General features: G+C 40.7%; 1 protein-coding gene across 7 annotated transcripts in view; it reads left to right on the top strand.

Annotated features, from left to right (window-relative positions):
• Nucleotides 1–3,970: 3,970 nt before the first annotated feature.
• Nucleotides 3,971–11,586, top strand: part of AMBRA1 (autophagy and beclin 1 regulator 1) — a 180,540-nt gene continuing 172,924 nt past the window's right edge. For 3 of the 7 annotated variants that reach the window (XM_047877453.1, XM_047877452.1, XM_047877450.1), the window contains exon 1: nucleotides 3,972–4,180. The gene's annotated coding sequence lies outside the window, so the exon portion shown is untranslated. Of the gene's footprint in view, nucleotides 4,181–11,586 lie in introns of all 7 variants that reach the window. The other 4 variants (XM_047877457.1, XM_047877455.1, XM_047877454.1 and 1 more) reach the window with 2 other exon arrangements.

The following is an 11,586-nucleotide window of genomic DNA, read 5'->3' as shown; positions in this document are numbered from 1 at the left end:
TAAAAAAAAAAACCAGTCCAATTGAAAGCAATCTCTGTGTCCAACAAAACAGTAAGGATCTATCATTCTGTTGAGACTTTAACCCTTACATATATATCATAAACATGTTTATGAAAGGGCTGATTTGTCATTCTAGAGTCTTAACATGTTCATATGATTCAATCTATTGATAAATTGTGCCACTGAAAGCTTATCCTGTATAAATAATTCCGAAGAAGGAAACATCTATAATTCTACTGTGAATGATTTACCCGCTGTTCTGGGATCTCTCTCTTTCACTGGGCTGCTCCTATATCATTACCCTGCTTCTACCTTTACCATCCAGCCCAAAGTGTGTACGTTACTCCAGAGTGCCATAAGACCAGGCTACAAAGGAACAGAACAGAATTGCAACTACAACTGGCTTGTCATTTGGCTGCTCGAGTCCCAATTCCTCTTCCTGGAATTCCTAATAAGATGACTCATGGTACTGCTACAGGGTTCTTTCATCCTAGGTTCAGGCCTGATTTCTATTATGCAGAGTGTAGTAGATGTTTTTTAGAGCCCAGAGCCAATTCAAGGAAGTTTCCTTCCCTTCTCTCCTTTTGCCTCCTTTCACCCTTCATCCCAGGCAAATCCTCCATGTCTACAAGTGCCAATCCTCTTTTCCTGGCTTAGTCTTTACAAGTTCCTTACATGTGATTGACATGGATTTACAATCCTTACAAGTGGTTGACAGTGGCTATGTCCATTCTTAGGGTAACCAACTGTCCTGGTTTGCCCAGAGCCATTGCAGTGTTAGCATTGAAAGTTCCCTGTACTGGGAAACCCCTTAATCCTCAGCTCATTGGGACAGATGGTCACCCTACTTCAGGAGAAGCGTTATCTTACCTTCAAGGGGGTGGCTCCCCCAGGAGAGCCATAATACAATACATAGCCATAATACAATACAAGCCATAATACAAGCCAATACAAGCCATAATACAAAAAGCAATAATCAACATAATAATGAATTATTAAGTCTTAACACTGATATGTAAGTATCAGTGATATATCCCAGTATGATCTTTACTCTGCCCACTTGGTTTAAGTCTCCCTCAATGTGAGGACATTCCTATAGGTTTGAGAATTTCAACTCCTGATCTCTTGTGATCTACTCTTCTGTCCAACTTGACTTTTCCATAAGAGCCAGCAGTAGTTTACCGTCACGCTGAATCCTAAATCCACCCTTGAAAAGAAACAGTTCTCTAGAGAAATTTATCTATAGAGATGCAACTCTGCCTGCAGAATAAATCATCTTTTTCATGGTTTCACAGAGAAGTTTAGCCTCAACTTATAAAATAGCTCCATTTTCAGGTGATGGTTTTAGATTTATATTTGCATACCCTTCAGGTGTTTTTCCCAAAATAAAAGCCTCCCATTTTTGAAGACTGAAAATTTATTGTAGCCTTGAAATTAGTTTCTTTAGTTTTTCTCACTGAAATCAAGGTTTCAAAATAATGTTATTTGGGTCAAATTTGAATGAGGGCTATAGCTTTAGATGCTTATGCCCCACAAGCCTTTCTAAGAAGGAAGCTTCTCTAAAACATGTATTCTGGGAATAGAATCTCAGTCCTGGATGACAGCAAAGGAAAGTCTATTTGTTGCTCCTCATCTGGCTTCAGGAATGTGGCAGAGACTGCTTATTTAGTTGACACTTAGTATCCTTTTGCTCTTGACTTTGAGAACTGCCCAGGATAAAGACTAATTCCCAATTAGGTGTGGCTATGTAACTAAATTCTGGCCAGTGGAATATAAGTGGAAATGTCCTGTGCTATTTTCAAGATATGTCCTTATGGCAGGAGACATGCCTTTCCTCTTTCAGCTTCCTGCTACTTGGAATGTAGACATGATGGCTAGAATTTGAACAGCTGCCTTGGACCTGGGATAAAAGCCACTTATTGAAGATGTCAAAGGAACAAGATGGAAGCCTGGTTCCTGATACCAAATAGGCACACCTTACCCTAGGCTGTGTATCTCTGGGTTTCTTTTACATGATGGAGAAATACACTTCTACTTTGCTTCCTCACTCTTTTTGTTTAAGTGCAATAGGTCCTAATTGTAAATAAAAAGGTTACAATTATCTCTTTCCAAGAGCAGCAATACCTATTACACAGAAAATGTTTGGAGGCAACATACACATCCAACAATGGGGAGCAAGGTCAGTATATCCTCTCAATGGAATATTGTGCAATTGTTAAAAATAACAACTATTAAAGACTTAATAGGGAAATGATACAATGGGAAACAATAACACTTGTATCTCTGCTTAAACTTTAAAACATTATGCAGGCTATTTCTTAGGACTGCATGGGAACATGAACAAATTAAAACTTGGTGTTTTTTTTTAAGTTTATTTATTTTGAGAGAGAGAGAGAGAGAGAGAGAGAGAGAGAGAGAGAGAGAGTGGGAGGGATAGAAAGAGAGGGAGAGAGACAATCCCACACAAACTCCACACTATCAGCACAGAGCCTGATGAGGGGCTTGAACCCACAAGCCACAAGATCACGACCTGAACCCAAATCAAGAGTCAGATGCTCAACCAACTGAGCCACCCAGGCACCCCAAAACTTTGTGTTTTGGAAGTGGATTATTCAATTCTTTCTTTTTTAAGACTTTCATAAATGTTGCTATGTTTCCTCATTTTTAAGTCCCCTAAAACAGTAGTAGACAACAAAAGCCCAGTGTTTCATCCTCATATTATGGATGCTGATTCTATCCTGCATTATATATATGAGTTGTCCCTTGAACATTGTCATGGACTTAAAGGAGATTTTTTTAAATTGTAATAAATTATAAATAAAGGTAATGTTGTAAGGATGTGACCTTTCACTTTGATTAGATTATAAGCTCTTTAAGGGCTTGGACTATCATTTCTTTTTTACACCTTTACTCTCCCCTTAGGGGGGACTTACGGTAGCTGTATAATTGCTCACACTTGGTAATCCATATTTGGAGTGATCTATGTGATTTATTGAATTGTACCTAGGATGTACATATTAATTCACACTTGTGCTGAGAATATTAATTTGTCTACTACAAGACTTCAGAAAGGGACTATTGCTGTGATGATGAAAATTTCAACTTTTGCCGGTTCTGAACCCAAGGAAAATTTTGATCATCACATAAGAAGCACACCCGTGGCTCCAGGCCTTTGAAAGAAAATTTTATTTATTTATTTATTTTTTAATGTTTATTTATTTTTGGGACAGAGAGAGACAGAGCATGAACGGGGGAGGGGCAGAGAGAGAAGGAGACACAGAATCGGAAGCAGGCTCCAGGCTCTGAGCCATCAGCCCAGAGCCTGACGCGGGGCTCGAACTCACGGACCGCGAGATCGTGACCCGGGCTGAAGTCGGACGCTCAACCGACTGAGCCACCCAGGCACCCCTGAAAGAAAATTTTAAAAAGCATACGTGTATTTTTTTTTTTCCTGCCTTAAGTTCAGCCTACAAACCCCTGAATTTTTCCAACTTCTCTTTGCTATGTTTTATGGGACCTAAAGTGGAACTTTAACAGCGTTGACTCACTTTGTTTCTCAGTCTGGATTCTCTCTCATTGTCTCTCTGTGCCTCTGTCATGTATATGTATGTTTATTTTCATGTACCTCACTGTCCGTGAGGGAACTAAGAGTCACACTTGCTCAGTTGGGATAATGTTGGGAGTCCATAACTTAGTTGCTGAACTGGTAAGTGTTATTGTGCTATGCCTTGATCTCCAACACTCAAGAAAATCTCCGGTGCTCCAAACAACTTCGCTGGCAAGCAACACAGAAAATGGCAGAAGCACCGGCTACTTTACTCCGCCGCTTATGATCTGGGTTTGTTTATTCATGCCTTGGCCAGGAGTCGGACCTGGGGTTGGAGCGGAGCAGTTTTTCGGCGCTCGACTGCATCTCCTTGAACGATTGGCTGGGCGCTCATCCTATGATGTCTGGGCCGTTCGTGTATTCGGTGATCTTTTGCGCCGTCTTCTTGCTTGATGTCTCCTGAGCGGCGGCGGCGCCGGGTCGAAGGCTGACTTCTCCGCGAGGCCCCGCGCTCAGGCTGCTTTCTTCCGCTGGTCGGTAGAGCGGACCCCTTGCTTCCTTCCTGCCTCTTCTTCTTGTCGGTGGCTGGGTCCCGTCGCTGGGCTGCAGACGGAGCCTCCGCCCGCCTTGCAGGTAGGCCCGGGAGGAGCCTGGGAGGCCCGGCCCGGCATCCTTCCGCTGGCGGGTTGAGAAGACCTTGGCGCCGGCGGGTGGGCGGGCGGCTTGGCCGCGGAGACACGGCCGGAGGAGGAGCTACCCGGCTGCGTTCGGGGGCGCGGTCGGAGAGGCGGCAGGGCACGGAGGGAGAGGCCGGAAGGAGGGAGAGATGCTGGGGCTGCTTTACGCGGTTAGGTAGGGAGGGGATGTTGGGTCTAGGGCGGGTGTTGGGGGGAAATCGCCTTCCAGGAACGGATAGAGCTTTGCGCGCTTGCCCCTCCTCGGTCTCCCCTCCCGCCTCCCCACCCCCAAGGCCCCGGGTGTCATGACTCAATTGCGCTGGGGACCTCCTCGGAGCCGACCTTTGAAGGGACCCTCGAGTAGGTGGAAACAAGTGGAACACGGCCCCCTGGCTGCTCTGAGCGAAGTGTCATGTTCTTGCGTTTTGGGGATAGGGAAACTGAGGCAGCGTTCTGGGACTTGACTTTTCCCCCACGTCCCAAATAGGTCTTTAAACGTACCATGAGTCGTTTTCTGGTCATTTGCAGGTTCGGGTTTTTTTCCCCCCTCCCTCTCTATTTACCAGTCACTTTATGTACACAGCGATTTGTCGTTTGTGATCTCTCTACCTGGGAATACAGATTCTGTCACTGGTGACTTCAGAAGTAAAGGGACCATGCTGGTTTTGTTTGTCAAAGTCTGTATCATTTTAGTGAGAAAAGCAATGGCAATTCTGTTTCTTGGATAGAAAATTTTGTTTGCTGACCAGTTTGCTTTCTGGTTGATACTTATTTCTACCCCCCCCCCCCCCCAGCTTGTTCTCGATGGAAATCTTCCAACTATGTTGTTAAGTGGTTAATGTCCAAGGTTGGAGGATTGGTGAAGATTTTCAAATCAGATATTTGCCCTAAAGAGTTTGCTTTCTAGGAAGAATCCAAAGGAAACCCAAGGAGTCGTTTTCAGAACAATTTTATCATATTCGATTAGTGGTTTAGTTGTGCGTATACTAAACAGCCATTGTGTAGGATTCATTCAAATATTGAGATACTTAAATTTAAAGTTAAAATTCTGGCATCTCCATTACGTTTTCCTTTTCTCTCTCAACTTAGAAACTTTGGGGACTAAGCGTTCTTACTCATTTTATTTTCATTGGATTCAGTGTCACGATCCTAATTTGTGTAGCTTCTTTGTTGAAAAAAAATATTCAGGCTAGAGGTGGTTTTAGGTTGAATAAGTATTTCCATAGTATGTAAAATCAGTAGGACAGTGGTTTTAAAGAGAGAACAGATTAAATTTCTAGTCCTTGGGTGGAAACTATACAAGTATGTGTTTTGTTTTGTTTTGTTTTTAACAATTTTAGAATTCTAATATGAGTTGTGGAAAGGTTATTGTTCCTCTAATGTTTTTGATTTTGAGGTCAGCAATATCTAAGCGTGGGGTCCTTGGTCATCAGTGATTTCCTAGTTACCAGGACCTCAGAACTTCCAGAAAGGGATTAAAGAAGAGCCTGGTGAACTAAAGAACTAAAGAACTAAAGAAGAGACTGGTGAACCTTGATTGGGAAGTTAGGCTAAGAATGTGTGCTCTCTGAAAAAGTTTTTATGGTAGAAGAGAACGTATATCAGAGGAGAGCATTTAGTGAAGGAAGGAAGGAAGGAAGCGACGTTGTCTCCTGGGAATTGATTCTGCATAGAATTTGTAGTTAATGTAGTATCTCAGTGACTCCTAACGAATGCTAAATAAAGATGGAGTTTGCTAGGAGTGTCACAAAAAATGTTAGCAACATTTTGTTACGTTTCTATAGGAAATAATTAGCAGAGGTTTAAGTTGAATTGGGGAAGACAAGAAATTTGGTTGTGGTGCTGGTGGTGAGGTTATAGGGATAGAGCTTATTGGCTTCTACCCTGCTTTGTGATAGAAATTCACTCTACAATTTACCTTTCTTGGTTAAATCTTGCTCTGTTCTGTCAGTGTCAGATCAGGCTCTCTTCTGGCATTTCCTTTCAGAAATTTATGGGTTCAGAATGTGACTTAATTGTTCTATCTTCTCTTTTCGTGAGAAAGTTCTTGAGGATTATTAAAGATGTGAACTTCTTTGAATATCTTCTATAGCTTGTCCTGGAAGGAGTTATATTCTACCTTGGAAAAGATTAATTATATGTATCACTTGAAAACTACTGGTTATTTTTATTAACTGTAATAATTTGGTTTTATATTGTATAATTTTCAAATTATCTTCAATACATGTTAGGAAGCTTATGAAACTTTTACTCTTTTTCTTTTTCTTCTCTTTTTCTTTTTTTTGTAAGTAAGCTCCACATCCATTGTGGGGCTTGAACTCACAGTCCTGAGATCAAGAATCGCGTGCTCTTCCGGCTATGCAGGCCAGACTTTTGTTCTTTTGATCATGCTTCTTTCTGCTTCTTATTAATACTGAGTCCATACATTTATGATCTTCAAGGATCTTCATGAATGTTGACAACGTATCTCACTATTCCCATTTATCCTGCTCTGAAAGCAGTTTGAGAAAAAGTTTTGTTGTTAGCACACTGAAGTCTCTTTTTTTAAAGATACATCTCAGCCTTGGTAGAGTTATTTTGGAATGGGATGCAGATCTTTTTGCCCAGTGGTTTGGTTTACCAAAAAACCCCCCAAACCAACAAACAGAACAAAATAAACAACCCCCCCCCCCGCCGGCCCCCAAAACTCCTTAAGTTCCTTTAATCATAGTCATTCTTGTTTCCTTCTCCAATTGTTCCTCATAAACCCAGAGAGAACTTTCTGTTTCTTGTCATAATTTCTGTTTGTACAGAAGTACTATAGTACAACTTGTCCTGTGGCTTGGGGGTGATTTATATTTTATATTTTCAAGCCCCTTCTCCCCCCACCCCAAAGTTAATTAGATCTATCTTTCCCCCTTTTTGCAAAGCTAAAATTAGTTACTGATAGATAAAAATTTTGTGATCAGTTATTGTCAGAATGTATTTATGTGCCCAGTAGTATGTGGCAGTCTGCCAAAATGATGTAGTGTGAAGAAAACAGATTAAGGAATCAGGAGACCTGGATTTAAGTCCTAGGCTTATACACTTCATAGCTGAGAAATCCTTTACAAATTATTTAAGGAGACTGTAGGGAAGGTTGCTCCCCTTTACTGGGCATTTACTATGTCATGTTCTTCACAGGCATTATCTCATTTAATACAACAGTCCTTTAAGGTAGATATTATTTTCCCAGTGGATACTGAACTCAGAGTACGTAATTTGACCAAGATCACACAGCAAGTATGTAGCAGAGTTGGGATTTAAAAACAAGGCTTTGAATACTTTCATGAACCTGTGTTTAGAGAATGGGAAAGATAATACTTTTATCATAATATTTCTATTGAGAAAAAAGTGCTCAAAACTTTTAAACTGCTTTAAAAAGATAAAGTGCTCTTTAGATATTAACTGCTATGCTATCTTACAGCAATGGTGAGCAGTCATCTAAGTTCTTGGACAACTTGTTTCTTTCAAGGCAACATTATGCCTGACAGTCATGGAGGATAGAGGTGACAAACATTAAACCAGCATTGGAGGAGCTTAACTAATATGTGTGTGGAAAGGAGTGAATGCCTGGAAGTGCCAGTGAAAGAGAAGTTTTAAGTGCTGTATGTGTAGATGGGGTGAGGCTGAGAATATTTACCCCCTGTCTTCCAGTTAGTCCTGCCTGTGTGTCTATAGATTAATGTAGTATCTTTTCCATTTTGTTCTCTGTCTTTTCTTAGGGTTGATAATCTCCACTTCTCCACCTAAACTTTTTCCTTTCTTTATTGAGTATTGTTCTTGTGCTGTGTTGTTTCCTAAGGTACAATGTATCCCTATCAGACCTTTTGGAACTATTTCTTTTCTTTTTTTATTTTATTTTATTTTTTTAATTTATTTTGAGAGTGATAGAGAGCAAACAGGGGAGGGACAGAAAGAGAGGGAAACAGAATCCTAAGCAGGCTTCAGGGCTTCGGCACAGAGCCCGATGCAGAGCTTAAACTCACGAACCATGGTATCATGACCTGAGCTGAGATCAAGAGTTGGATGCTTAACCAGCTGAGCCACCTGGGTGCCCCTCTTCTTCTTCTTCTTCTTTTTTTTTTTTTTTTAAGTTTGTTTATTTACCTTGAGAGAGAGGGAGAGAGCATGGGGGAGAGGCAGAGAGAGAGGGAGAGAGAGAAAACCCCAAGCAGGCTCCACACCATCAGTGCAGAGCACAAAGGAGGTTTGATCTTACAAACCATGAGATCATGACCAGAGCCCAAATCAAGAATTGGATGCTCAACCAACTGAGCCACCCAGGTACTCCAAGTTTGTTTATTTATTTTGAGAGACAGAGAGCAGCCGTGTGAGTGGGGGAGGGGCAGAGAGAGAGAGAGAGAGAGAGAGAGAGAGAGAGAAGAAGAGAGGAGAGGAGAGAGAATCCCAAGCAGGCTCCATGCTGTCCGCACAGAGCCCCATGTGGGGCTTGATCTCACGAACCATGAGACCATGACCTGAGCTGAAATCAAGATTCTGATGCTTAACCAATGGAGCCGTCCAGTCTCCCCTATTTTTTTTTTTTTTAAGTATATTTATTTTGAGAGAGACAGTGTGTGCGCGCAAGAACTGTTGAGTGCATGCATGCATGTGTGAGAGCAGGGGAGGGGCAGAGAGGGAGAGAGAGAATTCCAGTTTCTGCACTGTCAGCACAGAGCCCCACATGGGGCTCTATCTCATGAACTGTGAGATCATGCCCTAAACCGAAATCAAGAGTTGATGCTTAACTGCCTGAGCCACCCAGGTGCCCTGGAACTATTTCTTGATTGTGACTCTGTGTTTCAACCCTTTCCTTTTCAGACTTTTGTTCATCTAGCAAATATTTATTGAATGCTCATTAGATGGTGGGATACAAAAGTAGACATGAATATTCTTACTCTTATGGAGTTTATTCCAGTGGGGAGCAGAGTTGACCAGGAATCTGATGGATATTGAAATTTAGGCTGTGCTCTGAAAGAAACAAGGGCTGACAGCAAGATGAAGAAGTGAGGAGGGCGCTGGGTGTTCATGGGGAGAGTGGAGTCTTCAGTCATGGCATCTTTAATCCTGTTAAAAAGTTGCAATCACAACATATCATGATTCAGTAAATTAAGGTTCTCTTTCTGCCATCACAGTGGAAGTCTTCATTTCAAATTGCTACATGTGGGGTGCCTGAGTGGCTCAGTCTATTAAGTGTTTGATTTCAGCTCAGGTCACGATCTCACACTTTGTGAGTTCGAGTCCTTCACCGGGCTGCACTGACAGTGCAGAGCCTGCTTGAGATTCTCTCTCTCTCCCTCTCTTTTTGCCCTTCCTCCACATGCATGCTCTCATGCCTCTCTCTCTCTCTCTCTCTCTCTCTCTCTCTCAAAATAAATTAAAAAAAAAAAGATAAAATTGCTGTATGTAATATTTGTTACTTAGTGTATGGTGACACTGGATTTGGCATAATAAAGGGTCACTATGACTTAGAAATGTCCAGCATGCTTGGCTGATGAGTTTAATTTTTACTTCTAATGTGACCTGAATTTAATTAGTTTTCATTTGTTAATTTTTTCTAAAATAATTATTCTTTGGAATTTGAGTTCAGTGAATTTAAACACTGGATACATGACTTCAGATTTATTTGTAGCAGAGACTAAGCTGAAGTACTTAGCCTTATATAAGGGGAAAGATTTAGAAGGATTGTAGTGAAATTGAGAGAGGCAAAATGTAGGATGCTGCTGCTGAGTATGTGTATATGATAATATGTACTTATAATCTTGTTTAGTACCTTTCTTTCAAGATATTAAAAGTGTTTTGTAGCATTTTTTTACTGCTGCTTATTGGAATCATATGTCTGTCGAATTAATTGAGGCAAATTTCACATTTCATTATTTCATCATTTGTTTATTTCTGCTTCCCAGGATAGAACGTGTAGTTTCCCATGAGTTAACATTGTTTTGTTTTAGGTGTATATGCTTATGATATAATGAAACATTTGAAATTTTGCTGGGTTGCAGAGGATTAATATGCCTGTTTGACTTGGGGAGAGATTTGGAGTATTTCAGCCTAGCTGACCAGTGAAAACAGGATAGAAAAATATGTCTTCCCAGACTCTTGAATAACAGCCTAGTGGCACTGATTCTTGGAGCCAGGCAGTCTGAGTCCAAATCTCAGGACCACTGTTTACTAACTCTGCAACTTACGTAAATACTTAACATCTCTGTGCCTTTCTTCATGTGTAGAATACCATACAATTGTGAGAAATGAATGAGAGAATATATGTAAAGCATTTAGAACAGCAGATAGTGCTATATATGCCACCTGTTATTGTTTTCAATATTATTATTATAACACCTTAAAGATTGTATGTTCCCCAAAAGGACAACAAACAGTAGTGATGCTTAGATTGAAGTTCAGTGTCTTCTGAGAAAACTTAAACAGGAAACAGGAAGTTCAAGCAGTGTAATTGTTTCTCCTTTCCCTCAGTGTGCTTCAAGTTAAAGTGAGAGGGTATGTCTTTACTGGGAGAGAGAAACCTAGAAAGCAACAGTGTCTGAAAGAATTCCAAGTAGAAGAGACATGACAGAATTTTGAGGATTCTGTAATATATATGGTAAAACAGGCCAGAGCTATTTTAGGAACAGAAAAACATTTCTTTGCCAAACAGGTAGAAAATTTTAGCATCTGAATTTTACCATGTATTTGAACTGTGATTAGTACTTGAACGATTTGGAAGAAGTTGTCTAAAGGCATGGAAGAGAGTGATATTTAGGGAAAAGTCAAAGTTACCAAATCAACTTGGGTAAACTTCTGGAAGAGTGAACTTGTATTTCATATAGTGGTACAGGAATGCAGTAGAGTTAGTTTTTTATTCCTCTTGTCCCTTTATGCCATCATAAATTGTGGGTGCTTCAGTCTTTGCCTTAAACTATCAGTTTTTGTTTTCCTCTCTGAAGTCTGTGTAAAATTCCTGTGCTGTCATTTAAAAAACCTATTTAATGAAGATAGTGGAGTCTTGTTTTTTTTTAATTAATTAACCCATCCATTCATTCAGTAAATGTTGTCTACCACTGTGGTAGGTGTTATGAATACCATAATAAGAGCTGATCAGAACCGTGCTTATTGAAGTGCTTTGTGCCAGGTACTGTACCAAGTGCTTTGTGTCATTAATTCTTCTAATTCTTACAGTTTTGTGGTGTAGGTACTTTTATTTTCCTCATTTCGTAGATGTGGAAATTGTGGCACAGAGAGAGGTTAAGCAGTTTGCCCAAGGTCTTAGAGCCTAGTTAGTGGCAGCACCAGGATTTGAATCCAAGCAGTCTGGCTCCATAGTCTCCTGTTCTTAATCCCTAAATT

This window comes from Prionailurus viverrinus, chromosome D1 (assembly GCF_022837055.1).
Source record: "Prionailurus viverrinus isolate Anna chromosome D1, UM_Priviv_1.0, whole genome shotgun sequence".
In the NCBI taxonomy this organism is placed as follows: domain Eukaryota; kingdom Metazoa; phylum Chordata; class Mammalia; order Carnivora; family Felidae; genus Prionailurus; species Prionailurus viverrinus.
Note: the sequence above shows the minus strand (reverse complement) of the source record. Positions and strands in the feature narration are given on the sequence as shown.